Raw genomic sequence first — 14,560 nt, forward strand, 5'->3', positions numbered from 1 at the left:
GCCCAGAAGATTTTAATGTTAGTAGGTTTTATCGATAAACGTTCCTGGCTCATTTTATTTTAAATATTGTTGAGTATAAATGTATTTGTAGAATTAGTCCGTAACACACTACCGCAGCGCACCTCAAGGAAGGTGCGCCGCACCATTTGAATCACTCACTTGAGAGTGATTCAAATTTTAGACTTATCAAGGGACCGCGTGATAAAAAAAAACACCTACAGAACATTTATTCATTAATTACAAACGTCATTCCTTGTGACTTCCTCTCTAAACTCACTTAATTATTAAATATTTAACGAGTTGACAATAGTGTTTTACTCACTGCGGAATAAAACTATTTTATTTAAATAGTTCCGAAGAGATTTTGTCGGTAGCCTTTTTCCCGAAATATCTAAACAGAATGTCTAAATATGTTGTGATGACATATTTTATTAAGGGGTATTTATGATTGGTGTCATGGTCAATAGATTCCGACCGAAAAATGGTGTCCGATTTTTCGGATGAGGGCGTCATAATGAATTTAAATATATATAGATAATAGTTTTGAGGCATCGACTTTCTTGAGATCCTATAAAATATGTTTTAATTATTATTTTTGTATGTTTTAAGCATGATAAAATAAGAAATTTTATACAAGCAATCATTTTAAATCGATATCAAAGTCAATAAATAATGTACAACCCAAAACTGACGTGACAATGACAATTGGTGCGCTAAACATGGCGGATTTTCGGCCTCATTAGACATTTACGTATGTTTCATTTTATGTACGCACTGAAATACTGTTATATCGTTTTCTTGCGAGTTAAAGTGCTGAGTAAGAACGAGATGGATATATGTTTATGTGTGTGCCTTCAAAATGGGTGCTATTTATATAAGCAATTGTACGTATAGAACAATATGTCGTGTCCTTACTATATAGGTCTATGGTTAGTGACCACGAAAATTGAAAGGTATTCGAAACATTAATATTATGTCAAACGTCAATCAAACGTCAAACGTCTAATTTTAATTAAAAAAACCCATAGACCTATTAGGGACACGACATATTGTTCTATACGTACAATTGCTTATATAAATAGCACCCATTTTGAAGGTACACACATAAACATATATCTATCTCGTTCTTACTCAGCACTTTAACTCGCAGGAAAACAATATAACAGTATTTCAGTGCGTACATAAAATGAAACATGAATATACGTAAATATCTCTGTCTCCGTCTAATGAGGCCGAAAATCCGCCATGTTGAGCGCACCAAATGTCATTGTCACGTCAGTTCGGCCGTCTGTTTTGGGTTGTACATTATTATTGACTTTGATATCGATTTAATATGATTGCTTTTATAAAATTTCATAATTTATCATGCTTAGAACATACAAAAATAATAATTAAAACGTATTTTATAGGATCTCAAGTAAGTCGATGCGCCAAAACTAGTATCTATATATATTTAAATTCATTATGGAGCCCTCATCCGAAAAATCGGACACCATTTTTCGGTCGGAATCCATTGATCATGACACTAATCATAAATACCTCTTTAAAATATGTCATCAAAACATATTTAGACATTCTGTTTAGATATTTCGGGAAAAAGGCTACCGACAAAATCTCTTCGGAACTATTTAAATAAAATAGTTTTATTCCGCAGTGAGTAAAACACAAATTGCAAATTCGTTAAATATTTAATAATTAAGTGATTTTAGAGAGGAAGTCACAAGGAATGACGTTTTTAATAATGAATAAATGTTCTGTAGGTGTTTTTTCTTTTTCACGCGGTCCCTTGATAAGTTTAAAATTTGAATCACTCTCAAGTGAAAGTGATTCAAATGGTGCGGCGCACCTTCCTTGGGGTGCGCTGCGGTAGTGTGTTACGGACTTTAGGTCAGCAAAACAATTAAAATAGATTGTAATAGTCTAAGAAAACCACGTACTCAAAATACGATAACATTTAACATGCTAGAAATGGGCAGATGGCACTGTACTACGCCATATCTTTATGTTTTGTGACAAACGACAACTTTATAAAATCAGTGTAGCAACTTTTAAAAATCATCATATCGTTTACTTGGCAAATTCGAAGGACGAACTTCACTTAGATTTCACCCATCTAAATCATATCATATTTGCACATAACAATATACCTACTTACTTCCCATTAAAGTATAAATTCTACAAATAAATAATACTCAACAATATTTAAAATAAAATGAGCTAAGAACGTTTATCGATAAAACCTGATAACATTGAAATCTTTTGTACAGCACTAAAACCGCCATGTTTTGTGGTCAGATGACGTCACAGTGGCACGAATTTTTGGTTGACGTTTCATTTCCATAGGTTTCCTACTTCAGTGAAAAAACCAGAGATTTATAAGATTTTTAACGACAACTCATAGCTAACCAAGAGAATAGAACATCGATTCACAGACAATTTTGTCACAGACAATTTTGTAAATATATTGTCTTTACTTAATTGTATAAATTTCAATCTCAGATTATAGTTAGGTTTTAGTGTTGAAACCTTTCTTCAAATGAAGCTAACATCGAGTTGTTTTTAACTATCGTACCTATCTACATTTAGAACTTTTTGGGTAACAGCAAAAATCGAACTAGATAAAGGGTAGACAGGTTTGTGTACTTATATCATACTACCCGCAGTCTTCATTCTACCCGACACCAAAATATAAAGAACGCGTCATTGTGTTAGTCTCCCTAAAACTCGAGAACGGCTGGACCGATTTGGCTAATTTTGGTCTTGAATTATTTGTGGAAGTCCAAAGAAGGTTTATAAGGTAGATAAATATGAAAATTGTCGGAATTAAATGAAAATAACAATATTGTTTTACCTTTGATGTGTCCCCTCGTCGGACGGATTCCTTTTGTTTGTTTTAAGTTGATTTTATACAAAACTAGGTCTTTTATTTACCGATTGAAGCACTACCAAGTCTGCCGGGTCAGCTAGTAACGATATAACTATTATTCGAATACGAAAGAAATAATTCGCTTTTATGGTGTCTTGTGATGACAGAAGGTGCAAAAGCTGGAAATGAATAACATTCACGGTATACACCAGGAGTGGCCAACCGGTAGATCGCGATCGACCGGTCGATCGTGGCTATTAGCTCAGTCGATCGTGGCAAGACAAAAAATATAAATACATTAAAACAGACTGCGCAACGTAATCACTAATTACTGCACGCATCATCTTCATCTTGTATCATTTGTTAATGATCATTACGTCACATTATTTATCCTCTCTTTTACACAGTAATTCTCAATAAAAGAAAATATGTTACTTATTTGTATACTGTTTGCTTAGTGCGAGTATTTTAACGTTCTCGATAGCGTAAAAGTTAGCTCATATTTGTATGGAATGGGATCGTTCGCCTACGTTTGCCGCTAGGGGGGCTATTCCAACTGCATACAAAATTGGTCTAACTTTTACGCTATCGGGAACGTTAAAGAACTTGCACTAAGCAAACAGTATACAAATAAGTAACATATTTTCTTTTATTCGTCAGTAGACAGTAGATCTTGGTTCTAATCAAGTTGGCCACCCCTGGTCTACCCTATTCGTAAGTAAAGCTACGCCTTCCACTACTAACAGTAGTTAATAGTAAACTCGAATATCGGTATCATTTTGTATCGCTATATATGGGTACAAGGTTGTGGGGGTCTTTCGATCGAGCGCCTGGTCTCTCAGATCAGGACTGCAATGCCCCTCCGTAGCATCAGTGGAGGAGTGGTGACGCGTGTAGAACTTGTCACTGAAAACATGACGGCTACAACTACTCTGGTAAGAGTGAAGCGGTTAAGAAGATGAAAGGTCGCGAGATGCTAGTGGTTAATTCAGTCACAACACCACTGTCCTTCTCGTGGAGCCGTCGAGCTTAGGCGAGTAAATTAACCCACAGACCACTGAGTTTCTCGCCGGATCTTCTCAGTGGGTCGCGTTTTCGATCTGGTGCTAGATTCTACGAACCACTGCTCTTGCTAGGGTTCGTGTTAGCAACGTCGTCAGGTTTGAGCCCTGTGAGCTCACCTACTTGTTAGGTTACGCTGACATAGCCTCTCAAGGCTATCAGCTTAGCTAGTTAAAAAACAGCGCTGCCCGTGGTCCCTCGTGTATTGACTGTTAAGGCGTATCGCGAAATATCTCACACACAAGTAACAGCGCGATTTTTTGGATTTTTTTTTTTTTCATTTATTAATGCACAAAACAAATTACAACTTAATTGATGACAATTTAAAACTCGAAAAGAAACTCATGAAACTAAATCAGATGAGTTTTTTTTACATCACACACACACACAAACACACCTTCAAAGCTGTTTACTTAATATGACAGTTTGTAGTTAATTATTATACATCTAGTGAGATCAGGAATCAAACGGCCTGGCGATATATGTGTGTACGCGTGGAAATTTAGACAACTAAAGCGCTTTGGTCTCTTTCATTCGATTAAAAAAAAAGGAGTGACTTACTAATATTATATAATTTACACTAACATCATTTATTACGTATTGAAATAAAATAATTTTTTTTTAAGGGATTTTATGACCTGGTAACTGAGACCTTTAGGTCAAGTCTTCTTTTTATTTATATTCTTATTTTTATGAAAAATGTTATTATAGAGTGAAATGAAATGAAGATGATTAATTTGAGACATTAATCAACTGGGATGAAATTAAATGAAATGATATGGGATGAAATATAATCTCAGTAAAATGGTGGTCATTTACTAAGATTTTTTCAGTAGACCTTTTGTAGGATCCCGAGAAGTTACGTCCAGCGGCTTTGTTGCATTTTCCCACATTTGTGCACTTTCACAGATATTAAACAGTTAATAAACCACCATTATTACACATTTAAACCCGAAGAAACACTAAATAGACAAAATAAAACAAATCACACAGCTTCACTCCTCGCATTCCCGCCAAAAAGTCGATATAAAATAAGTTTCAAATATACCACAGAATATAATCATTAAGTCATAATCAATTTAATCGATATGAACAAAAGAACACTCTACATTTAAAAATTTAGATGTAGTTCCAAGACTTCCTTATTTCTTTGTACCACATTCCCTTTGCCTGTCCAGGTGAGCTAAAAAAAGCAAAAGAAATTACAGAGGAATGAAACAAGAAAATACATTTAGGCGGGAAAGCGAGGAGCGAATTTGTCTGAATTGTTTTGTTTTGTTAATTTAATGCTCCTTCAGGTTTAGGTGTAGGGTGTAGGTAATAATGGTGGCTTAATAATTGTTTAGCTTCTATTACAGCATACAAGTGAGTGAAAATGAAATGTAGCTGGACAGGACTTTTCGGGTTTTTCGAATAATCCCACTGAAATCTCAGTAAATTTTATTTCATCTCATCTCGTTTCATTCTATTTAATTCCAATTTATAACTATTTCCGATAAACTCAACTTCATTTCAATTCGCTCCATTTCAGTTTTCATTTTACAACGTATGCTTATGTGTGTTTAAACCACTGAAGTAGGAAACCTATGGAAATGAAACGTCAACAAAAAATTCGTGCCACTGTGACGTCATCTGGCCACAAAACATGGCGGTTTTAGTGCTTCCCAGAAGATTTTAATGTTAGTAGGTTTTATCGATAAACGTTCTTGGCTCATTTTATTTTAAAAATTGTTGAGTGAATGTATTTGTAGAATTTATACTTTAATAGGAAGTAAGTATATTGTTATGTGCAAAGATGATGTGATTTAGATATTATGTGAAATCTAAGACGAGTTCGTGCTTCAAATTTCCAAATAAACGATATGACGATTTTTAAAATTTGCTACACTGATTTTATAAAGTTGTCGTTTGCCGCAAAACATAAAGATATGGCGTAGTACAGTGCCATCTGCCCATTTCTAGCATGCTGAATGTTATCGTATTTTGAGTACGTGTTTTTCTTAGACTATTACAATCTATTTTAATTGTTTTGCTGACTCTAAAGTCCGTAACACACTACCGCAGCGCACCTCAAGGAAGGTACGCCGCACCATTTGAATCACTCTCACTTGAGAGTGATTCAAATTTTAAACTTATCAAGGGACCGCCTGATAAAAAAAACACCTACAGAACATTTATTCGTAATAAAATTACAAACGTCATTCCTTGTGACTTCCTCTCTAAAATCACTTAATTATTAAATATTTAACGAGTTGACAATAGTGTTTTACTCACTGCGGAATAAAACTATTTTATTTAAATAGTTCCGACGACTTTCTTGAGACCCTATAAAATATGTTTTAATTATTATTTTTGTATGTTTTAAGCATGATAAAATAAGAAATTTTATATAAGCAATCATATTAAATCGATATCAAAGTCAATAAATAATGTACAACCCAAAACAGACCGCCGAACTGACGTGACAATGACATTTGGCGCGCTAAACATGGCGGATTTTCGGCCTCATTAGACGGAGACGGAGACATTTACGTATATTCATGTTTCATTTTATGTACGCACTGAAATACTGTTATATTGTTTTCCTGCGAGTTAAAGTGCTGAGTAAGAACGAGATAGATATATGTTTATGTATGTGCCTTCAAAATGGGTGCTATTTATATAAGCAATTGTACGTATAGAACAATATGTCGTGTCCCTACTATATAGGTCTATGGTTTAAACTAAAGCTGGCAACAATGTTATTACTCGAACCCGATTGCCATACTGAAAAAAAACCACGAACAACAACAAAAAGAAGGAAAACGGAATAAAAACAAAAAAAAATACACCGGAGAAATTATGAAGAGGAAGATCACTTATTTAAAATAAATTATTGTTACTAACAGGTACGTACAGAAGGAACAGAAAATACTGAGATGATTCGCAACGATGTAATTAATACGTTTTTTACAGTACACGTTCTAGAAATATAAATTTCGCTCTGGGGGTGATATTATTTGTCTCTCATACATTTTCTACGTAACGGTCTATGATTCACATGTAAACGTACTTTTGTAAATCACAAAAATGTTTTATTTTACGCGTTATATGATTAATATAGTGTTTTTGCTGTTTTATTTTACTACTTTCCAATGGTAAGAGCAAACTTTCGTTTTCTTCCCCTACTAATTTGCTGGTAGCCTAAAAGGGCTATTCCAGCTTCTCGCGGACGAGAGATGAGCTGACGGGCTCCGTCCTGAGATAATTGGCTAACGCTAGCCCTAACAAGGGCAGTGCTTAGCTGAATCTACTACCGGATCGGAAACGCGACCCACTGAGAAGATCCGGCGTGAAACTCAGTGGGCTGTAAAAGCACGTCATCTTTATACCTAATAAGTCCTCCTAAACGACTGGGCCGATTTTGATGGTTTTTTATCCTGTGTATGCAATCGAATTCTAAAATGTATAAATTCACAATTCGGTACCGTCACATGTTATTTTTTTTAAATAAAAATATACATCTTAAAGGTCCAGATAGTTGCCAGCTTTAAAAAAAAAATCATAATCAAGACGTGTCTGCGTATGGCGACGTGTGTCGGGTAAACTGGTTAACATATAAACCTCGGAACAGCTTACGTAAACAAATAACGGTTTATACGCTATTCTCAATCTCTAGTTAGAAAAGAATGACGTTTTACGAGGTACTTCATCGCTGGAATTACAGGGGGGGCGAAGTTTACGATACACTTATACAAGTCTTCGGTTCGCTCTCTTCGTTGACTTCGAAGTCGATGCTGCCCGGAAAGAAACGTAGGAAAATTATCAGCGAAAAATAAAAAAATATGTGTAATTATTAAATCCAACAAATTATTGTAGGTAATTCGACGCGACTCTATTTGAGATAGGATCAACTAAGAATCATAATTTAATAGAAGTCCTAAGAAAACGATAAATAATTCTACACTCGCAGACGTAATGTCTCTGATGTCAAAATCTAAAAAACTGTTTATATATAGATTACAGTTAGTTCATGTAAACTATGACTACGTAAATTTTTTCTACACTCAATTTAAGATTTTAATTTTAAGCATCGAATACAAAGACATTAACTAACAGAAGCCAGTCAGTCTCCCGAGGTAAATCTCACGTTAACACACTTTATTTGGCTTAAGTCATTGACAGAAGTTTACGAGCTCCAGATTAAACTGACACTCTGATGGTACGACGGTTCTTATAAAATTGTACGAACCCAAACTTCATTCTCGATTATTGTCGCAATTTTAAATACAAATAAAAATGTTGGAAAAGTAATTAAACACAATCGGACGTTATGTTTTTCGACCCTACTAACGCCATCTATCGTAATTAGTTCGTAAACACAGTAATGAGGCTTTTAAAAACTTATTTTCGAAACAAAAAAATCTACGAAGTAATAACAATAGGAAACAATCACAGAATATAAAATATTCAGAAGCGCAATTTACGGGCGTTAGCCGAATACACAGAAATGGTGATGAGATCACTCAACAAAACGTCTGAAAAAAAGAAGCAATGAAATGAAAAAGAAGCCCTATGAAAATGGCCGTTGAATGCCGGCTGAAGTGAACGTTGCACTTTCACAATTAAAAAAAAGAGTAAAAAAATAAGCCGCACGTGTTAGAAATGAACCATTTGGCGAATAGTTCACATTGTAGCCGCGGATATCTACGTGTCGCTAGTTACGAGTCTAATTTTCGTAGACGCTCATTAGTTCCGCTATTCGACACTTCGAGCAGCACCTTCGAAAAATTGTTGTCTATCCCAATTTATTTCATCGAAAAATCTAATAAGTTTTTTGAATTTCAATCAACATATTAGAAAAACCGCTAAATTTATCAAAATAAAAACTACTACACAAAAACAATACGTACAGTTCATAATGAAAGTATATCATAAATACTTTTTGTATTCGTTGGTGGATTTGTTTTTGATCACAAGATCTCTTTTTAGTTCAGCAACTTGTTAATTTTATGGCAGAAATTAAAAGCAGAAGAATTTGTAAAGAATGCCGAATTAAATATATGTGTCAAAAAGAACACAGATCTGTCGATCACATGATCGGCGGATTGAATCGGGTCAAGCACAACAGGTGAGTTGCGAAGCGCATCAACTAAAAAATAAAATATCGAAATGCGAAAAAATAATAAAAATCAGCAAATATAGTAAATTGAAAAAAGAATAGGGGCGTCCCTTTCTGGTTGCGTTTTCACGTAGCGTGCTGTCTCTGTCGTGGATGCGCGCACGTGGTTTTCGGTAGTGTTCGCTCGGGAGTCCCGAGAGCGGGTGCGGGTGTGCGGGAAGCCGAAGGACAGTCGGGCCGTCGCGCGTCGGGCCACATCCCGTCTCGGCCCGAGCCGTCCGGCTGCGTTGCCCGTAACCTCCGAATGACCTCGATTTTTTTTCTCCAATGTAAATATTCGGCTCGTTTCGCTGCATAGTTTATAAGTGGTATTAAGTTCCTTCGTCGCGAATATTTTTGTATTTCTTTGACGTAGCTTCTGTTAATTAGTGGACGATAATAATTAGCTAACTTCGAACGTATTTATTATCTTTGAAAAGTGTTGAAAATCGTAGTTGTGAAGAACTTAACTCGACGGGATTGTTATAATTTTAATTAAGCAAAACTTGTATAAATATTAAATAGTCGTCGTTTTGGAAATTTTTGAACTCTCGGTATGTTTGATGCAATTGTGCTCTAGTAAATTGCACGTAGCATTTACAAAACAGTGAAAAGTTCATCGGTACATACACCAGAAGATTTAATTTTATTACGAAAATCAGGTAAAAACGTAGTCAATGTGATGTAAAATTATTGTGAGTGATAGTCTATTAAACAAATTAAATAATTCTTAGTAACGTCCTAGGTTTATCAGAAGTCATCTAAATTATTAATTACAAAAATGAATATAGTTTATCTGAAATAAAAATCCGTTTTTTTTATAAAAAAAACACAAACGAAAAATTGTCTTGAATTAATCTGAAATTCTCGGCCCAAACATATTTTGACCGAAAAGTTAAAAATTCGATGATCGAATTAAATGGAAGGTCATCGAACCCCGGTGCGCGCCACAGCAGATGGCCCGCTCTCTGATAAAAGAATCATAATATTAAATCATTCTCGGACCGCGCGCTTCTGTTTACAATTTACCGGAGCGAAAAATCTGAATTTCATCATCAATTTCTGCTTTAATAACACCGGAATAAAAATTAATTTGCTTTAACCGTATTCGAAAAGCTGAAAAAAACATTTTTACTAAAAACAATAAACAAAAAATTCTACTTAAATTCAATAAGTATACAAATACATTACACTAAGGTGTCACTAGAATTTCAGAACAATAAAAAGATCATAAGACTAAAATTATCTTTTAAAATTCGCAGTGGTAGTTTACGTAATATTAGCAGTAAAACCGGGTTTTTTTTATAATAAATGCTAAGAAATATGAAGTATACTTTTGTTTGCCCGATAATACAGAAAAAATCATTTAAGCTATCATACCACATATTATATTATCGAATCAGTAAAGTGTTTTTTTTAAGTTATAAGTAATAAATAATGAGTGAATGTTCATTTTAAAACATAATCCCTCGTAACGAATAATTCACATAAGGTATTTGTTCGTTCCGGTTGAATAAATTCACTGTACCTTGCACGCTAGCGTTACAAAATCTATTCAGACTATTATATTAGACTAGACTATTATGTTTATTATAAAATATGTCTAAAGCTGTCTAAGCCCGTTTCATGCGTGGAATGTTCACAAAAAAAATACATTATCATTATGAGGATTTTCATTTGCGTTAAACCGGCGCCCACTGAGCGCGGCCCTTGTTCGTATTGTCGCTGTCGATTACCAGATATTTTTTGCGAATCATCGAATTTTATTTACAATTAACCCGGCCTCGACACGGACGAAAACGAAAGTAAAAATTAAACGGCATTTAAAAATAAAACACCGGTGAACGTAATGTTGTTTAACTTGCTTTTATTTTATGTGACATTGATTTTGGATAGTGCGTCTTTAATTCGTTTTCCAAGCAGTCAGTTTTTATCACACTTAAGCTAAGCAAATATCAAACTATGTAATTGATTATCGAACGTATTTTGTTCGGTTTTGGCAAGTACATGCTCTGGGATAGAGTAAGGCGTTAACTAATCGTCTTGTTCTTTTAGAAACCGCCCAAACGTAAGATGAAGCCGAATGCGTGCGGCTAGGGCCCGCCTAATTTGTCTTAGGCGGAAAAATCGCGCGGCGATTACAAGTGGCTCGTAACGAAGTCGGCCCCGGGGCGGGCGGGGTGAGACCGCGATGGGCGGCGGGTGGGGAGGGCGAGCATTGCTAGGGGTGGCTGGCGGTGCGGCGGGCCACAGCCGCGTCTCAGTCGTCCGTCTGGAGTCGCGCCGGCCGGCCGGGCCGCGCGACCTTAATACACGTTCCTCGTGCCCTTGTGATTAACATATAATAATATTTTATTAAAATACAAATTTTAAATAGCAATAACAAAATTATTAATATTCTAAAGTCAAAAAAATTTAAACTATTAAAATTTCGAATCTAGTTTGTTTCGAACAAAAAAAAAGTTTTTTTTTTCCAAAAACATTTATTTATATTTACATTGGTTAAATTGTAAAGATGATTAAAACATTTGGCCGTTACTAAGATTATTTTATTTGGATTTTTTATAGTACTTTCATTTGTAATCGGAGCAAGACTTCGACTGAGCGATTGATAACTAACTAGACATTTTATAGTTAAATATTAAGTACATAATTAGTTGAAAATTTAATAAAATTATCGACCATCAGGGACGCTCGTGTAAAGAAAACACGTAATAATTTAAATAACTTTTGTTTGTGCCGTGAACGAACATTTCTGTGCAACATAATCAAGAATTCCAACTGAATCAAGGTTATTATTTATGAAAAATGTAGTTAATTCTGTATTTTTTTTTTCTTTCGAATAGTAGTCGACTTATTGTATGTTGTTTTTGTATAATATAAACGCATTTTTATTTAGTAATTTTAGAAGTAAAAAGTGAGACGTTCCAATCTAGTCTTTCCCGACGGATAAGTCGTTTGAAGAACTTACCATACTTATATGGTTATATTATTATCAACTTTAGCTCCTTAGTTTTTTGTTTTATTTTGTTTTGTTTTAAGCTCGCATTTGTTAATTTTTATTTATTCAATTAGATACAAAATGAAATTTGTGTGTGTGCGTTTTTTTTTATATTTTTATTTTTATTTCATTAAAGATTTTCATTTTACGAACCGCTTGTTTTATTTTCTGTTTTTGCCTTTACGATTTATTTTGCATACTTTAGTTATTATTTCGTCTTTTATAGTAACGCTTTGTAGTTTGTTATTGTGTACTATAAACTAGATAGATTCGTTGTGTTTATGTCATAGAACTCATATATCTATGAATTTATGAAAGATATTTGGCGGCAAAAAGCGGACCACAGATATCTAAATCAGTTCGATTTTATGTTTTAGTTACATATTTAGATTTATATTGACATTATCGAAATTCCTCGATATACGCAACACGCCATGCGTATAACAATGTATAAAAAAAACATTATGACTCATTTCAGTGTTGGTTTCATTGTCATAGGTATTCTTATTCTTGTGCCCATTGTATACTCCTATACCCATTACGCATGAGAAAATCATAACTATTGGCGACTGAACGTAAAACAAAAGATCAACCAAAAGATATTTCAATATGGCATTATATTATCAAGATAAACGGGAATTGTTGTTATTATCGTTATAACTGTCTATGTTAGGATTTTTTTGGATTAAATCAATTTAGATCGGCGATGAAACTCGGCCTACGTGTTATGAGTTTACCGGAGTTTTTGGGCAGCACAACATGAGTACAACTTCGTCTTTGAGACGCGAGCCTGAAGTTTCAATTTGAACTGCTAGCAGCAGTAAGAACCAGATTGCTAGAGCGTTCGCGACACGACCAATGCTACCCACATTTAAAACGGTAGTTTTTTTCCTACCTGTTAGCTGTTAGCCTAATGAGCAATTCGAGCTAGGCCCGGACGGGTAGGTGAGCTCACGGGCTCAAACTGAGAGAATTTGTTAACACTACCCCTAACAAGAGCTGTGCTTCGCTGAATCTATCATCGGAACAGAATCGCGACCTACAAAGAAGATCCGTTGAGAAACTCAATGGGCCACTTTTAATATCTTACAACGAATATAATCTTTTACCATACCGCTATTTATATTTTCTTTCGCATTCGATTTTGCCAGTTGTAAGTTGTCAAGATACTTTTGGCGTTTCAAGATGAATAGTTTTTTTTTTAATAAATCAGGAATTATCTTTACACAGTATTTTAAACGGTAGTTATCATTTGTCGATTAATAACAAATGCTTTAGTTGTCCGTTAACAGAAAAAACTGTAAATAATTACTTTCGAGTAGTTATTTACAGTAATTATTACGTCTATAAAAACTGCAAGATCAGAAGTAGTCTTAATTTTCAGTCAGATCCGTAAAAGTATTCTTAATTTTTTTTTTTTTTTAAATATTATTATAATGTTTAACGGATAGTTTTTTGTTTTGTTTTACCTATGCTGATAGACTTGAGAGGCTATTTCAACTTCGCTTTGACGTGTAGGTGAGCTCACGGGGCTCAAACCGGGAGTGTTTCTAACACTGGCCCTAGCTAGAGCAGTGCTTCGCAGAATCTACCACCGGATCGGAAACGCGTCCCATTGAGAAGATCCGGCGAGAAACTCACTAGGCTGTGTGTATGGGTTAATTTACTCGTCGAGCTCTTCGTCGCAAGCGACGGGTTCGACGGGGACGGTGATCGGTGCTTGTGGTACCTAAAAGCACCGTTAATGGATCGGGAGGATCCGTAATGACGTGTTTAGGGCGACGTCGACTTTTTACCATTCGGTCCACAGGATCGGGTATAACACGGGTAGTATGTACGCCGCGCCGTCTTTAATCAAGAATTAGCAATCTTCGGCTAGATCTTGTGAATTTTAGTACATCGATTTTACCTAAACACTACATGGGTTTTAATATTATAGATCACTCTTTGTGCTTTGTGTATCGTGTATAATTATTACGATTAAGTTGAAATTCGGTACAGTTATTGTGGCCAATGCGGGAATAGTTTCCAGTACATCTTTATCATACCTATAGTACACCGAGCAATGCTTTAAAGCTTTGATATTTTTTAATATATTCACACAATACATCGCCGTTGTGACAAGGACACCGTAAAATATCCATCCGTCCTCATATATATCCTATATCTGCCCTAATAATTGCACGGTAGGCAGCGGTTGGCTCTGCCCCTGGAATTGCTGTAGTCCGTGGGCGACGGTACCCACTCACCATCAGGTGGGCCGTATGCTCGTCTGCCTACAAGGACAATAAAAAAATACTTGCAGTAGGTAATTGAAATTTTCGGTATCTTCATTTGAATCTACGAATATACGTAAAAAAAATATTTTGATAGATTTTTTGTTTTTTTAGTATATGTATATTTTTTATTTATTTAACAAGACAACGGAGTACTTGCTTGAAAATTTTACTTTTGTTAATCAGATCTAAAGTAAGATAATTATATAAAAGAA

General features: G+C 34.9%; 1 protein-coding gene and 1 long non-coding RNA gene across 11 annotated transcripts in view; both read left to right on the forward strand.

Moving 5' to 3' along the window:
* The window catches only part of LOC149499891 (uncharacterized), a 266,141-nt gene that overhangs the window by 15,190 nt on the left and 236,391 nt on the right, over window positions 1–14,560 (forward strand). The gene's annotated exons all lie outside the window — the stretch shown is intronic.
* pros (homeobox protein prospero) overlaps window positions 1–14,560 on the forward strand; it is a 165,158-nt gene that overhangs the window by 11,653 nt on the left and 138,945 nt on the right. Inside the window, exon 1 of one of the 10 annotated variants that reach the window (XM_089738396.1) lies at window positions 9,156–9,730. The exons of 8 other annotated variants lie outside the window; for them this stretch is intronic. The gene's annotated coding sequence lies outside the window, so the exon portion shown is untranslated. Of the gene's footprint in view, window positions 1–9,155; window positions 9,731–11,489; window positions 11,860–14,560 lie in introns of those variants that run through there. One more of the 10 variants, XM_089738395.1, reaches the window with a different exon arrangement.

The sequence above is a fragment of the Bombyx mandarina genome, chromosome 25 (assembly GCF_030267445.1).
Source record: "Bombyx mandarina strain Sakado chromosome 25, ASM3026744v2".
NCBI classification, from domain to species: domain Eukaryota; kingdom Metazoa; phylum Arthropoda; class Insecta; order Lepidoptera; family Bombycidae; genus Bombyx; species Bombyx mandarina.